The following is a 12,168-nucleotide window of genomic DNA, read 5'->3' as shown; positions in this document are numbered from 1 at the left end:
TCTGGGTAACTTCAATAACATCCTCATAGTGTCATTATACGCAACTGTAAGCTCTTGTAGACTGCTTTTCTTGTACCCACACCACAAATGAGCAGTATACATAGGTGTACAAAAGGCTTTAAACAGAGAACATTTCACATTGAAAGAGCACATACTAAACTTGCGAAGTAACATGTTCGCTTGAGCATATAGTTTGCGCCGTTGACGGTATGTATCTTTGTCATCACTGAGATCATCTGAGAATATGTGACCAAGATACTGTACTTCTTTAGACACCATAAGTGGACTATTACAGAGATAAAATACAGGATCCTCTCTGCTTCTAACTATCTTGATACACATTTTCCTCTAGAAAATATTTGTAGCTTGTAAAATTACGATTCATTGCTAAGCCCCAATTTTGCTTTATCAACATTTTACCCCCCTCCTGAAACAGATGCTGCTTTAAAAGAACTGGAGAGACATCTCAGTGCATCACACTGTGATGTCGGTATTGACGATGTGGACACCAGCCCACCAACAGCAGCCATGGACTGGAAAACCAGGAACGCTTTCTCCTCAGAGAGATGGAAGGAAGCCAGACAGATGCTGTTAGACAACATGCTGAAAGCTAACAGCATTAAACCAAGGCTCTGCCAAAGATGCCTCAGCAAGGAAGCCATCATAAGATGTCAAGAATGCATGCCTATGCAGTATAACTGTTTTGACTGTGACATACACCATGAGTCCCACGCACTGCACAATCGGCAATCAATGATTCATGGCTTCCACATGCCTCTGCCACCAACAGTTGTGGTCAAGGAAGCTCCAGAAGGGGGCTATTCCCATCACACATGCGGTACTATATATATAAAATCTTTTTCTTTTCTTTGCAAAACTCAATTTATTTTTGGCATCTTGAAAAAAGACCCCTCTCTAATTTTGGAATTTTTAAACCTCTCTTTTCCTTTTGTAGCTAGAATATTGCCAATGGAATTGCCACACCAGATTTGTGACTGCCCCCCAGAGAACATTTCTGTCATTCCTGGGAGGCCTGTGGTGTTCATCAACATGAAAGGTAACTCCATACCATAACCTCTATTTCCCTATGGTTCTACCCCCCCTCTCCAATATAACATGAATTTATGCTTTTTTTCCCCAGGACAATATGATCTGACCCTCCCAGAGCTGCGATGTGGTGGCTGCTGTGCCAGCTGGACCCCAGGGCTGTATGATGTCCAAGTCAGTGGCTACTGGCCTGCAACCCTCCACTTCCATACAGTCTACGATGTAGCTATTTTTCAAGGTTTTCGGGAGATGAAGTTGGCTGCTCCATGGATTTCCCGCCTGACCTTTATGAGAATGCTGGAAGCGCAAACAGCAGCATATGGCAGGGTGGGCTGGCTACACAATATTTACCATAACCCCCTTTAAATTATGCATGTTAGTATAAATTTGTCTTTGATGATTCTTTCAACAGACTGGTAAAGTTTGCTCTGACACATTTTTCAAGAGCTTCATGGAGTGGGTCATCAGCTCCTATGAAGTGGACAAGTTGTGCTCAGAGCAACCATTCGCCTGCACAGCCTGTTCTCCCCAAATGCTGGCTGTGTCTGTGGATGGAAACAGGAAGCACTACCGCTTCAAAAAGGATGGACAGTCAGTTTATATTTTATATGTTTCATGGTCTAGGCATGTCCATGTATCAGCTCTCATTTGTTACACCAGTGAGCACATGTTAATTCTAATGCTAACATGAAATGATTGCAATCATCCTTGCAATTTATATTTCCATGTCTGATCTTTAGGTCTGAGGAAGGGGGTTATTTTGATGGTGTGCTCATCTGCAAGGATGACGAGGTTGCAGCATTTGTGGACGACCTCCAAAAGAGGGCCAAGCATGTAAGAACATTTTTTATTTATTTTTAATGAAATATATTCTCATTATACTTTGTATACCTTAAGTCAAATTTTATTTTAGGTAAGAACTACTATTGGCTATTATTTACAATTGCATGTATTCTGCAGTTTGATGCTGCAGAATTACAGCCCAAACTGTTAAATAAATTAAACATTATGTGACTATTCTCACTTTGTCCTTTTTGTAGTTACCAGGCAAAGGGGTTTGTGGCAGGTCTCAGCTGAACGCAGCAAAGGAGACAACAAGCAAGAGGGCTTGTTCCAGCCTTGATGAGCAAGTATGTTGTCTAGAGCTTTCCCTTTTCACAATATTACATTTTGTGGTAGTGCATTGTATTCCACCCTTTGCTTACACCACCCCTGTGAATTTCCCCATTGTGGGACTAATAAAGGAATATCTTATCTTATCTATAATGATAGGAAACTAGTTAATGGGAAATTCTTTATTTGCCAAATACAACATTTTAAGATAAGATAAGATAATATTTCCTTTATTGTCCCACAATGGGGGAAATGCACATTAACCTATCCTTACTATTTAGAGGCAGTGGGCAGCCGTGGTCCAGGGACCAAATGCCTGTGTCCTCATCAAGGGAAATGGCAGTTGCAACAGTTAACGAGCATGCATAGCAAAATGATTTGCTTTTTCATATGGAGAAAAGTAGCAGTAATAACATTTAAATACGCATACAGAATTGAAGCAAAGGCCGAATTATTGTTAAATTAAAATAAATTAAATTGAATTGAATTTTTAATTCTTCCCCAGGGTCTAGAAGTAGCAGTGTGCCGTCATGGCATTATCCTTCGGGCCCTGAATATGTACAGGCAAGTATAAAAACATTCTTTGTATTTTCACTACACTTCCATTTATTTCAAATGCTCATGAAGTGGCACTTAATTAATGCAATGCTGTTATACAATCCCACAGGGGTGAGATCTTTGCATATCCGATGTTCCTGCAGAAGGAAATCACAGCCAGTCCACCAGCCTTCTTCTGCATGGACGTAATATGCAAGTACTGGCCTTACATCCAGAGAATTGCTGAAGCCTGCCCAGAGTACAGTCACCTCACCACCATGAAGCCTCTGTTGTCTGTGCTCCATGCGAAAGCACATGGCATCAAGTGTGAGGTATTTTTTACTCATCTCTTGTGTTTCGATGCCAGTAATTTTTCCATGTCAAATCCAATCTGCTTGATTACAGAGCCAAAACAACAATGCATGTTTCCCTGAACTCAGATTAATAGACTGCACTGTATATTCCTAAAATGTCAGATAAAATGGGGAGGAGGCAATCAGGATGGAGCGGGTTCTACCCTGGGAGAGGAGGTGGAAATGGTTAACTCCTTCCTGTCCAGGACCGCCATAATCACAAAGTTCATGGGCAAAGGAGGTTGGTTATAGGCTTTGATATTTTATGAAATATCAAATCTTTTTCATATTTGATATTTTATGTCCAGAATAGTCATATAGATAGCATGACTTGACAGCATAGAGTTACACTAGTGGAGCCTTTTAACAGCATTGTTGTTAACTGGAGCTGCTAGGCAAACATAATTTTTGTCTTCTTTTTTCGTCTGTAACAGCACGCACAGACATGCTAACTGTCCAGATTATGGACTGGAATAAGAGAAAGATGGAGAACATGTGTAAAACCTTGTGCACAAGATTTCGTAAGGTAACCGTCTTCTTTCAGAAAAGCGGCCACATTGCAATATGAGTGACAAATGTCACTCTTAAAGTTTAATTCCCCCCATCCCTCCTTTTCCTACAGACACAGCAGAATCTTGAGAGGGAGAGGCAGAGCCTAGAGACCCTCAAGGGAGAGATGTCTGCAAATGATGGGACTGTGGAACAGTGGGTCAGAGATGTCCGGGACTGGGCTGAACATGGTAGGTATCTTTAATCAACTTGTATAATATGTAACATTTCCGCATTACAATTGAAACAAGCATTTTTGCTGTTTCTGCAGAAAGCAAAATGTTTGGTCAATGTTTTTATCTGTTATGGACCATGGCAATGTCAATTATGAGCATGTTCTTTCTTTGAGTTGGTGTTGTCTGTTATGTTGATTTCCTTGTATAATTTGTTGATTTGCAGTACACTGTAACTTCAGTGTTCTTCTATTGTTTTTATATATACTTTAATCAGGGTGTCCATGTAAAAGAGAGCAGTCTCTTAAGGGCCTTCTCTGATTAAATAAGTCAGTCAGTACAATGTTCTTGCATAACTCAACATTGCTTTGTGTTAAAGAACCGCCTGCAGCCAGTAATGATTCTCTGCTACAAGTGAGATCAAGGATTGAGGAGACTTATCTGGGCCTAAGGCAGCGCAGGGCACGGCTTTATAGCCAAACAGCTACAAAGTTTGTGAAAGACATCAGATGTTTTAAGAATGTTTTTCACATTTGATTATTAGAGTTTTTTCATGTATCGGAATGTGTCTTCTCTGATTTCTCCCAGACAGCAACTCAGGACGCTCTGTGATCCGCAACCGCATGTGGAGGGAGCAGAAGCAGCTTGAGATCTACAGTACAGACCAAAAGTTTGGCCACACCTTCTCATTCAAAGAGTTTTCTTTATTTTCATGACTATGAAAATTGTAGATTCACACTGAAGGCATCAAAACTATGAATTAACACATGTGGAATTATATACTTAACAAAAAAGTGTGAAACAACTGAAAATATGTCTTATATTCTAGGTTCTTCAAAGTAGCCACCTTTTGCTTTGATTACTGCTTCGCACACTCTTGGCATTCTCTTGATGAGCTTCAAGAGGTAGTCACCTGAAATGGTCTTCCAACAGTCTTGAAGGAGTTCCCAGAGATGCTTAGCACTTGTTGGCCCTTTTGCCTTCACTCTGCGGTCCAGCTCACCCCAAACCATCTCGATTGGGTTCAGGTCCGGTGACTGTGGAGGCCAGGTCATCTGGCGCAGCACCCCATCACTCTCCTTCTTGGTCAAATAGCCCTTACACAGCCTGGAGGTGTGTTTGGGGTCATTGTCCTGTTGAAAAATTAATGATGGTCCAACTAAACGCAAACCGGATGGAATAGCATGCCGCTGCAAGATGCTGTGGTAGCCATGCTGGTTCAGTATGCCTTCAGTCCATCCGTTCACCTTTTCTGCGTCGCACAAAGACACGGTGGTTGGAACCAAAGATCTCAAATTTGGACTCATCAGACCAAAGCACAGATTTCCACTGGTCTAATGTCCATTCCTTGTGTTCTTTAGCCCAAACAAGTCTCTTCTGCTTGTTGCCTGTCCTTAGCAGTGGTTTCCTAGCAGCTATTCTACCATGAAGGCCTGATTCACACAGTCTCCTCTTAACAGTTGTTCTAGAGATGTGTCTGCTGCTAGAACTCTGTGTGGCATTGACCTGGTCTCTAATCTGAGCTGCTGTTAACCTGCGATTTCTGAGGCTGGTGACTCGGATAAACTTATCCTCCGCAGCAGAGGTGACTCTTGGTCTTCCTTTCCTGGGGCGGTCCTCATGTGAGCCAGTTTCTTTGTAGCGCTTGATGGTTTTTGCGACTGCACTTGGGGACACTTTCAAAGTTTTCCCAATTTTTCGGACTGACTGACCTTCATTTCTTAAAGTAATGATGGCCACTCGTTTTTCTTTACTTAGCTGCTTTTTTCTTGCCATAATACAAATTCTAACAGTCTATTCAGTAGGACTATCAGCTGTGTATCCACCTGACTTCTGCACAACACAACTGATGGTCCCAACCCCATTTATAAGGCAAGAAATCCCACTTATTAAACCTGACAGGGCACACCTGTGAAGTGAAAACCATTTCAGGTGACTACCTCTTGAAGCTCATCAAGAGAATGCAGAGTGTGTGCAAAGCAGTAATCAGAGCAAAAGGTGGCTACTAAGAAACTAGAATATAAGGCGTATTTTCAGTTGTTTTACACTTTTTTGATAAGTACATATTTCCACATGTGTTAATTCATAGTTTTGATGCCTTCAGTGTGAATCTACAATGTCAATAGTCATGAAAAGAAAGGAAACTCATTGAATGAGAAGGTGTGTCCAAACTTTTGGTCTGTACTGTATATATATTAAAATAAATAAATAAATATATCTCCGCAGTAAAGTGGATGCGCCTGTAGAGAGATTTACACAATAAGTAAAACACAGTGAGCTGGATAATTTAGCTTCCCCAGTACACACGAATAGTCTAATATTAGCCCATATAACAATAATAATATGTATTTATCTCTGCTTTCAAACGTTCGGGCCGCCATGGGCAGGTAGCTAGGCTACTTACACTCACAATGGAGGTGCGCGGTGCAACTTTTCTGTAGCATCAAAATCGCTATTTTTAAAACACTAAGAAGACTCGACACAACATGAAACTTTGCTCGTAGCATCACCAGGGTCTCTACACATGAACACGAACATTGAGAACATCATTTGTGTACACAAAGTTTGCTAAAAAGGTTTTTCACAACTCACGTTAGCAGTAGCCTAGCAGTAGCAGTCCTGCCAGTCCTGCGTCGATCCCCGAGTGCGGCGTAACATGGAGCTTTCTCCTTCATGTTATGCCGCACTCGGGGAGGTCATCCTTCTTCTTTTCAAAATGATCCCATATTTTAGACGTCTTTCCCGACATGGTTGGCTATTAATTGTTAACTGTCTAACCGCGATGTCGAAGGGACCTGCCGTGTGAAAAAAAAACACTGACAGTGAGTGAGTGTCACGACCTCCTGTGTCTGGCCCTTCAAATTAAAAGCCCTCCAGCCTTTTATACACAGACCAGCCGCCATTCACATAGATTTTGACTTAAATTTGACAAGACACGGCTCCAAATGTTTTTGGCTTTTTTTTCTGCGACCAATCGACCAATGAAATTTTGGTCTGCTAAAGATTTTTTGGTCGACCAGTGCTTGGTCGACTATTTGGGGGCAGCCCTAGTGCTAACTTTTCGGTCATTCACTGTTCTGCTGATGGCAGCGGTCATGGGTGCCGTCCTTAAATATCTTTTTATTAGTCTTTATTTCTGGTAAGGTAACGTGTGCACGCCAACTAGTTTGTATGGGAAAATTTATAGAATATTGGTCTACTCTCTTTTCAAATTGGCACTCGGAGGTTAATAAGTGTGGGGGATGGGTAACTCTGACATTGGCTTTGGCGAAACGTGGCTGCGGTAACAAAATGGAGGAAAACCGACTCGCCGATATTTTGTTTTGGGGGTGGGGGGTAGTTGCTGATAGTGGTTGTGCATGTTTGCCTCATGCTAATCTATTACAGCAGCATGAGAAAGGAAAGGGAGAGTAATGAATAGCCATTTTTAGATAGAAAAGGGGGCACATTTGCTCCAAGGTAAGGGCGGCAATCTACCGCCTTGTCTTTCTGAAAAGGGAGGCGTAATATTCCTCCTTTTCCAAAAACTGCCACTTGGCTGCCACTGGGGTAGTCGTAAACATGTGACGTGACATAAAGCACGAAGTTGGGCAGTGAACAGTGAAAACGAAAAAATGAGAGCTTTACATTGCACCCCATTGGATTTTAGAACTGTGTTTGTAGCTGAGGGCTTTTAATTTGAAAGTAGCGACCGTTCGTAGCTTGCCGCTACACAACAGGTTGACAGCAGCTACTAGCTGTTTGGTTGTGTCCGCTAGCTGTCAGCTACAGAGACCGAGGGGACGCTAGCACCTCCCGGATGTCAGCGGCTTTCCAGTTGCTCATCTTGACGTCCGCGGATGAAGTGATGGACTGACTGCTGTGATCAGCTGTTTCCTGGTTTTAAAATTCTCTGGCTGTGGGTCGCACAACAGTGCAGGTCATCGACACCTCCGCCCATCTCACGCAATTGCCGGCACGTTGATGAACTGCGCCTTGCCTGGAAGGTGGACAAGACCAGGCGGCAGCAGCAGGGGGCGGTGACAAAAAGCTTCAGTCAAGTAGGACAGTTTCCAGCCGCCGTCAAAGAATATACAGGAGGTCACAGAAATATTTACATCCTGTTAGATCCACCTGTAGGCTACATGTAGTTTGCAGAACACGTTCGGATAGCTATGGCTGAAGAAATTGCGAATGCGTTCTTGATCGCTGATGAAATTGAAGCAGAAGAGATCCCCCTACTTTTCCACTTTGCACATAAATTCCACTGTGTTAATCCTCTTAATGGGCAGATGGGATGTAGTGTAATTTTTACTATTTATTCTCAGAAATGTAACAAATAGAAATACAAACTTTGTACCAATGAATTGATCATACTTTTTAGGTTCACGGTTTTGAGGTCATACAAAATAGATTTTTCTAAAATGACTACTACTTTTCACTGTGGTCTAGATCTGTCAATCATAACTTTTTATTTGTTTAACGATGACACTCTTTTGATTGAGATGAGAATCAGAACGATTGGGCATATGTTGGCCCTCGGAAGTCATATTTATTGAATAAGAATTGCCTACAAAGTAGTTTTATGTAAAGGCACTGTCATTTATTAATCATACAATCCCTACATTTAAGAAGTTGAACCACTGAATTAACAGTCCAAACGTTCTCACAGCTACATATATAGGCTACACATGGGGAGGACAAGCAGCAAAGGTTTCTTATAATCTTTATTTATTGATGTATTTATATTTGTAATTATATACAGTATATATGTGGGAATATATTGTATTCTACCCTTTGTTTTTTGTCTGCCTTGAAAGCACTGATTGCTCATTTTGATAAGTGTTATATAAATAACCTTTATTATTATTATTATTACTAATATTATTATCAACCACACAAAATATGTGTGTGAACAGATTGAACCTTCATTGCACAACATGACAGTCATATAATCTAGCATCAAATATAACAGTTATACAGAAAATTAGGATTTTCGACAAAACGTAGTGTCTGTAGTCTAACTAAGAGCCAATCAGCTCTTTGATCAGGCGACGGCCAGGTGTTTCCCATCATACCCATACTCTTGCAGTCTTTTCTTTTTTTTTTTTCAAAGCTTTATTTCAATTCACAATTTGTCTGAGGTCTTGCAGTCGGTGGAGAGCAACTTTTTTTTTTTTTAAACTTTATTTAACTTCTCAAAAATACTTACAAATTCTCTCAAAGGGAACATAAATTGCATTTATCGTCTCTCTATTACATAAATAAAATCTACAAGGCTTGTCAAAAATAATAAGATTAAAACAAGGGAAAAATAAATAAATTAAAAAAATGCAAGATTACACATCAAGGCATACTCTCTAATTGAGACTCTTCTGCGCCCGACACTCTGCATCGCACAGCAGCCTCTATCAGCCCACAAATTCCTTCATATTCATCTTAGGGGTGTTCCAACAAGGGTACCTCACGATTCGATTCGATTTCGATTATGGGAGCTTCGATTCGATTATTGGCCACGATTCTTCGATTATTGTGACTATAGCATAGCAGGAGACGGTAGCATCTCCCGGATCTCAGCGGCTTTCCAGTTGCTCATCTTGACATCCGCGAATGAAGTGATAAACTGACTGCTGTGATCAGCTGTTTCCTGGTTTTAAAACTCCCGGCTGCGGGTCGCACAACAAGTGCACGTTATCGACACCTCCACCCATGTCCCGCAATTGCCAGCACATTGACGCCTCGGATTTAGATAGCCATGGAGGCGGCAGTAAGTGTACCCTCAGAGGCGTCAAATTGGCGGACCAAAACAGACCGCCAATTTGCCGCCTTCTGTCTAAATGCGCGGACCTAGCAAAGCATTGACGTTAATTAATCGATGCCGAATCGTCACGTGAAGCATCGCGATGCATCGCCACATCGATGAATTGCACCCACCTCTAATTCATCTGCCAGCAGACCCAAGGCTTCAAAGTACTTGTTCAACTAATTTTTAAAACACATTAAAGGATAACTACCGTTTTTTACAACCTGGACCTTATTTCCAGCAAAATATATGGTCATTTACTCACCCAGATAACTTTGGTGTCATTCGGCGTCGTTCGGACGAAATTAGATCCAGCGTAGCGCCGATATATCCATATAATGCGAGTGACGGGGCAGCGACACACAGCCTCTATAACGCATTATCTGCCACGAAACTAGTTCATTTCACCAATATTTTGTTACGATATGCTAGTGCTATTCCCCTCTGAGTCCGGGCTCGTCCGTTATCAACATCCGGGGTCAAACTAGCAGCAGCAGCTACAGGTAAACAAGCTGGGCTGTCGTGGGTGCGCGCGCAGCTCAGAGACGACATCTTCCAGGTCAGAGGTAGTAGGGCAACCTACAGACCCCGGATGTTGACAACAGACGATAGAGGGTAGATAGAGGGTGATCTACCTTTCCACTAACAAGTGTGTATGTGATATTTGCCTAAAACTATAATTATATTGATTAGATCAGACATTTTTGGGGGGACATTTTCATTGTATACCAAAACTTGAACCTTATTAAAGGGTGTGATGTTATCTGTTTTACTTTTTAACCAGTTATACATGGATTGCCAAAACTGGGTCACTACCGGACATGAATACAAAAGGTGCTCGATAGTTTCACTATCTAATTGACAGAAGCCACATGGCTCCACCTCGAAACCAAATCTTCTTTTTAATGTGTCTGCAGCTGGATAATAACCATTGATAATTTTAAATTGTAATTCTTTTGCTTTTGGGGAGATTGGCCATTTCATATATTTAACATGTTTGTTTGAGATTTTTGAGTTGCTCTCGCTTGTTTTAATATTTATTGCTTTATAAGATCATGAAAAAGAATTTCTTTACACTTATTCCGTATGACTTTATTGCTGCATTTTTTATCTCCAATTTGGATTTGTCCAATTCGAATATCTGGTAAGATTATCCTTACTTCTGAATGTGCAAGTGTGTTTTGAATTTGCTGGATTAAGGGAGCTGGTATTGCTTGACATATTTTACTGTATTCTCTATAAGAGCTGTATATCAAATTTTTCTTTGAAGGAGTCAAGTTTCATGATTGACCCTTGATTATCCATCAGATCAGCTATAAATATAATTTTCTTGTCATACCAAGTTTGTGTAAATAGAGTTTTTCTATTTATTTTGACTGTTCTGTTATTCCATAAGGTGGAGCCATGCGGGCTAAAATTATGTGTAAATATCATTTTCCAGTAGTGTAATACTTGCTTATGAAATTCAGATAGTTTCACAGGCAATTTTGTAATTTCATAATCACATTTTAACAAAAAATCCAAACCTCCCACTTTTTTGAATATATTTTTGGGGATATGAAACCATATGGATTCAGTTTGTGACAGAAAGGCTTTTATCCAATTTATTCTGAACATTCCTATCATTGATTCAAAGTCTAATGTATTTAATCCTTGCTCACATTTTTGACTAAATGTGACTTTTTTATATAACGTGTTTTATTTCTCCATATAAAATTATATATAATTGAATTGGCTTTCGTGATGTTTTGAGGAGCAACAAATAAAGACTGGCATGGGTAAACCAGTTTTGAAATGCCTTCAGCTTTGGACAATATGTTTCTTCCAAAAATGGAAAGATCTCTAGTTAGCCAATGATTTAGAGTTTTCTTCATAATCTCTAGTTTTTCATGAAAATTATTACTTTCCCTTAATGTGTTATCTTTGATTATATTTAAACCCAAGTATTTTACTTCTTTTTTCACAGGAATGGACATTATATGGTCTTCGTTGCAGTGGGACAGTGAGAGAAGCTCACATTTGTTTAAATTCAAACTCAAACCAGATGCTCTGGAGAATATGGAGATTACGTTTAAAGCTTTTTCAATTATAGATTTATCTCGTAGAAAGAATACTGTATCATCAGCAAACTGACTGATACAAAAATTCATAGTCAAAAAAGGTAATCCCTTTCATTTCCTAATGATTAACAATCAAATATGCCAGTATTTGAGTACACAAAATGAAAAGTTTGGGTGATATGGGACACCCTTGTCTAATTCCTCGATTAATTTTTATTTTAGGGGTCATCCCTGGATTAAGAGAGATGTAGCTACTTATGTCATTGTAGAACATTTTAATGATCGCACAGAATTTAACCCCAAACCCAAATTTTTCAAGTGTTTTGATCAGAAATGTATGTTCTATGGAGTCAAATGCTTTGAAAAAAATCAATGAACAGAATAAAGCCTTCTGTTTCAAGGAGGGATTGATATAGTCTAGCATATCTAATATTAATCTGACATTGTTATGAATATTCCTACCTTTAATAAAAGCAGACTGGTATTCATCCACTAATTCAGCCAAAACCTGTTTGAGTCGATTAGCGTACACAAGACCTAGTATCTTATAATCA

The sequence above is a fragment of the Pagrus pagrus genome (assembly GCF_965226575.1).
Source record: "Pagrus pagrus genome assembly, contig: HAP1_SCAFFOLD_58, whole genome shotgun sequence".
Taxonomy (NCBI): Eukaryota; Metazoa; Chordata; class Actinopteri; order Spariformes; family Sparidae; genus Pagrus; species Pagrus pagrus.
Note: the sequence above shows the minus strand (reverse complement) of the source record.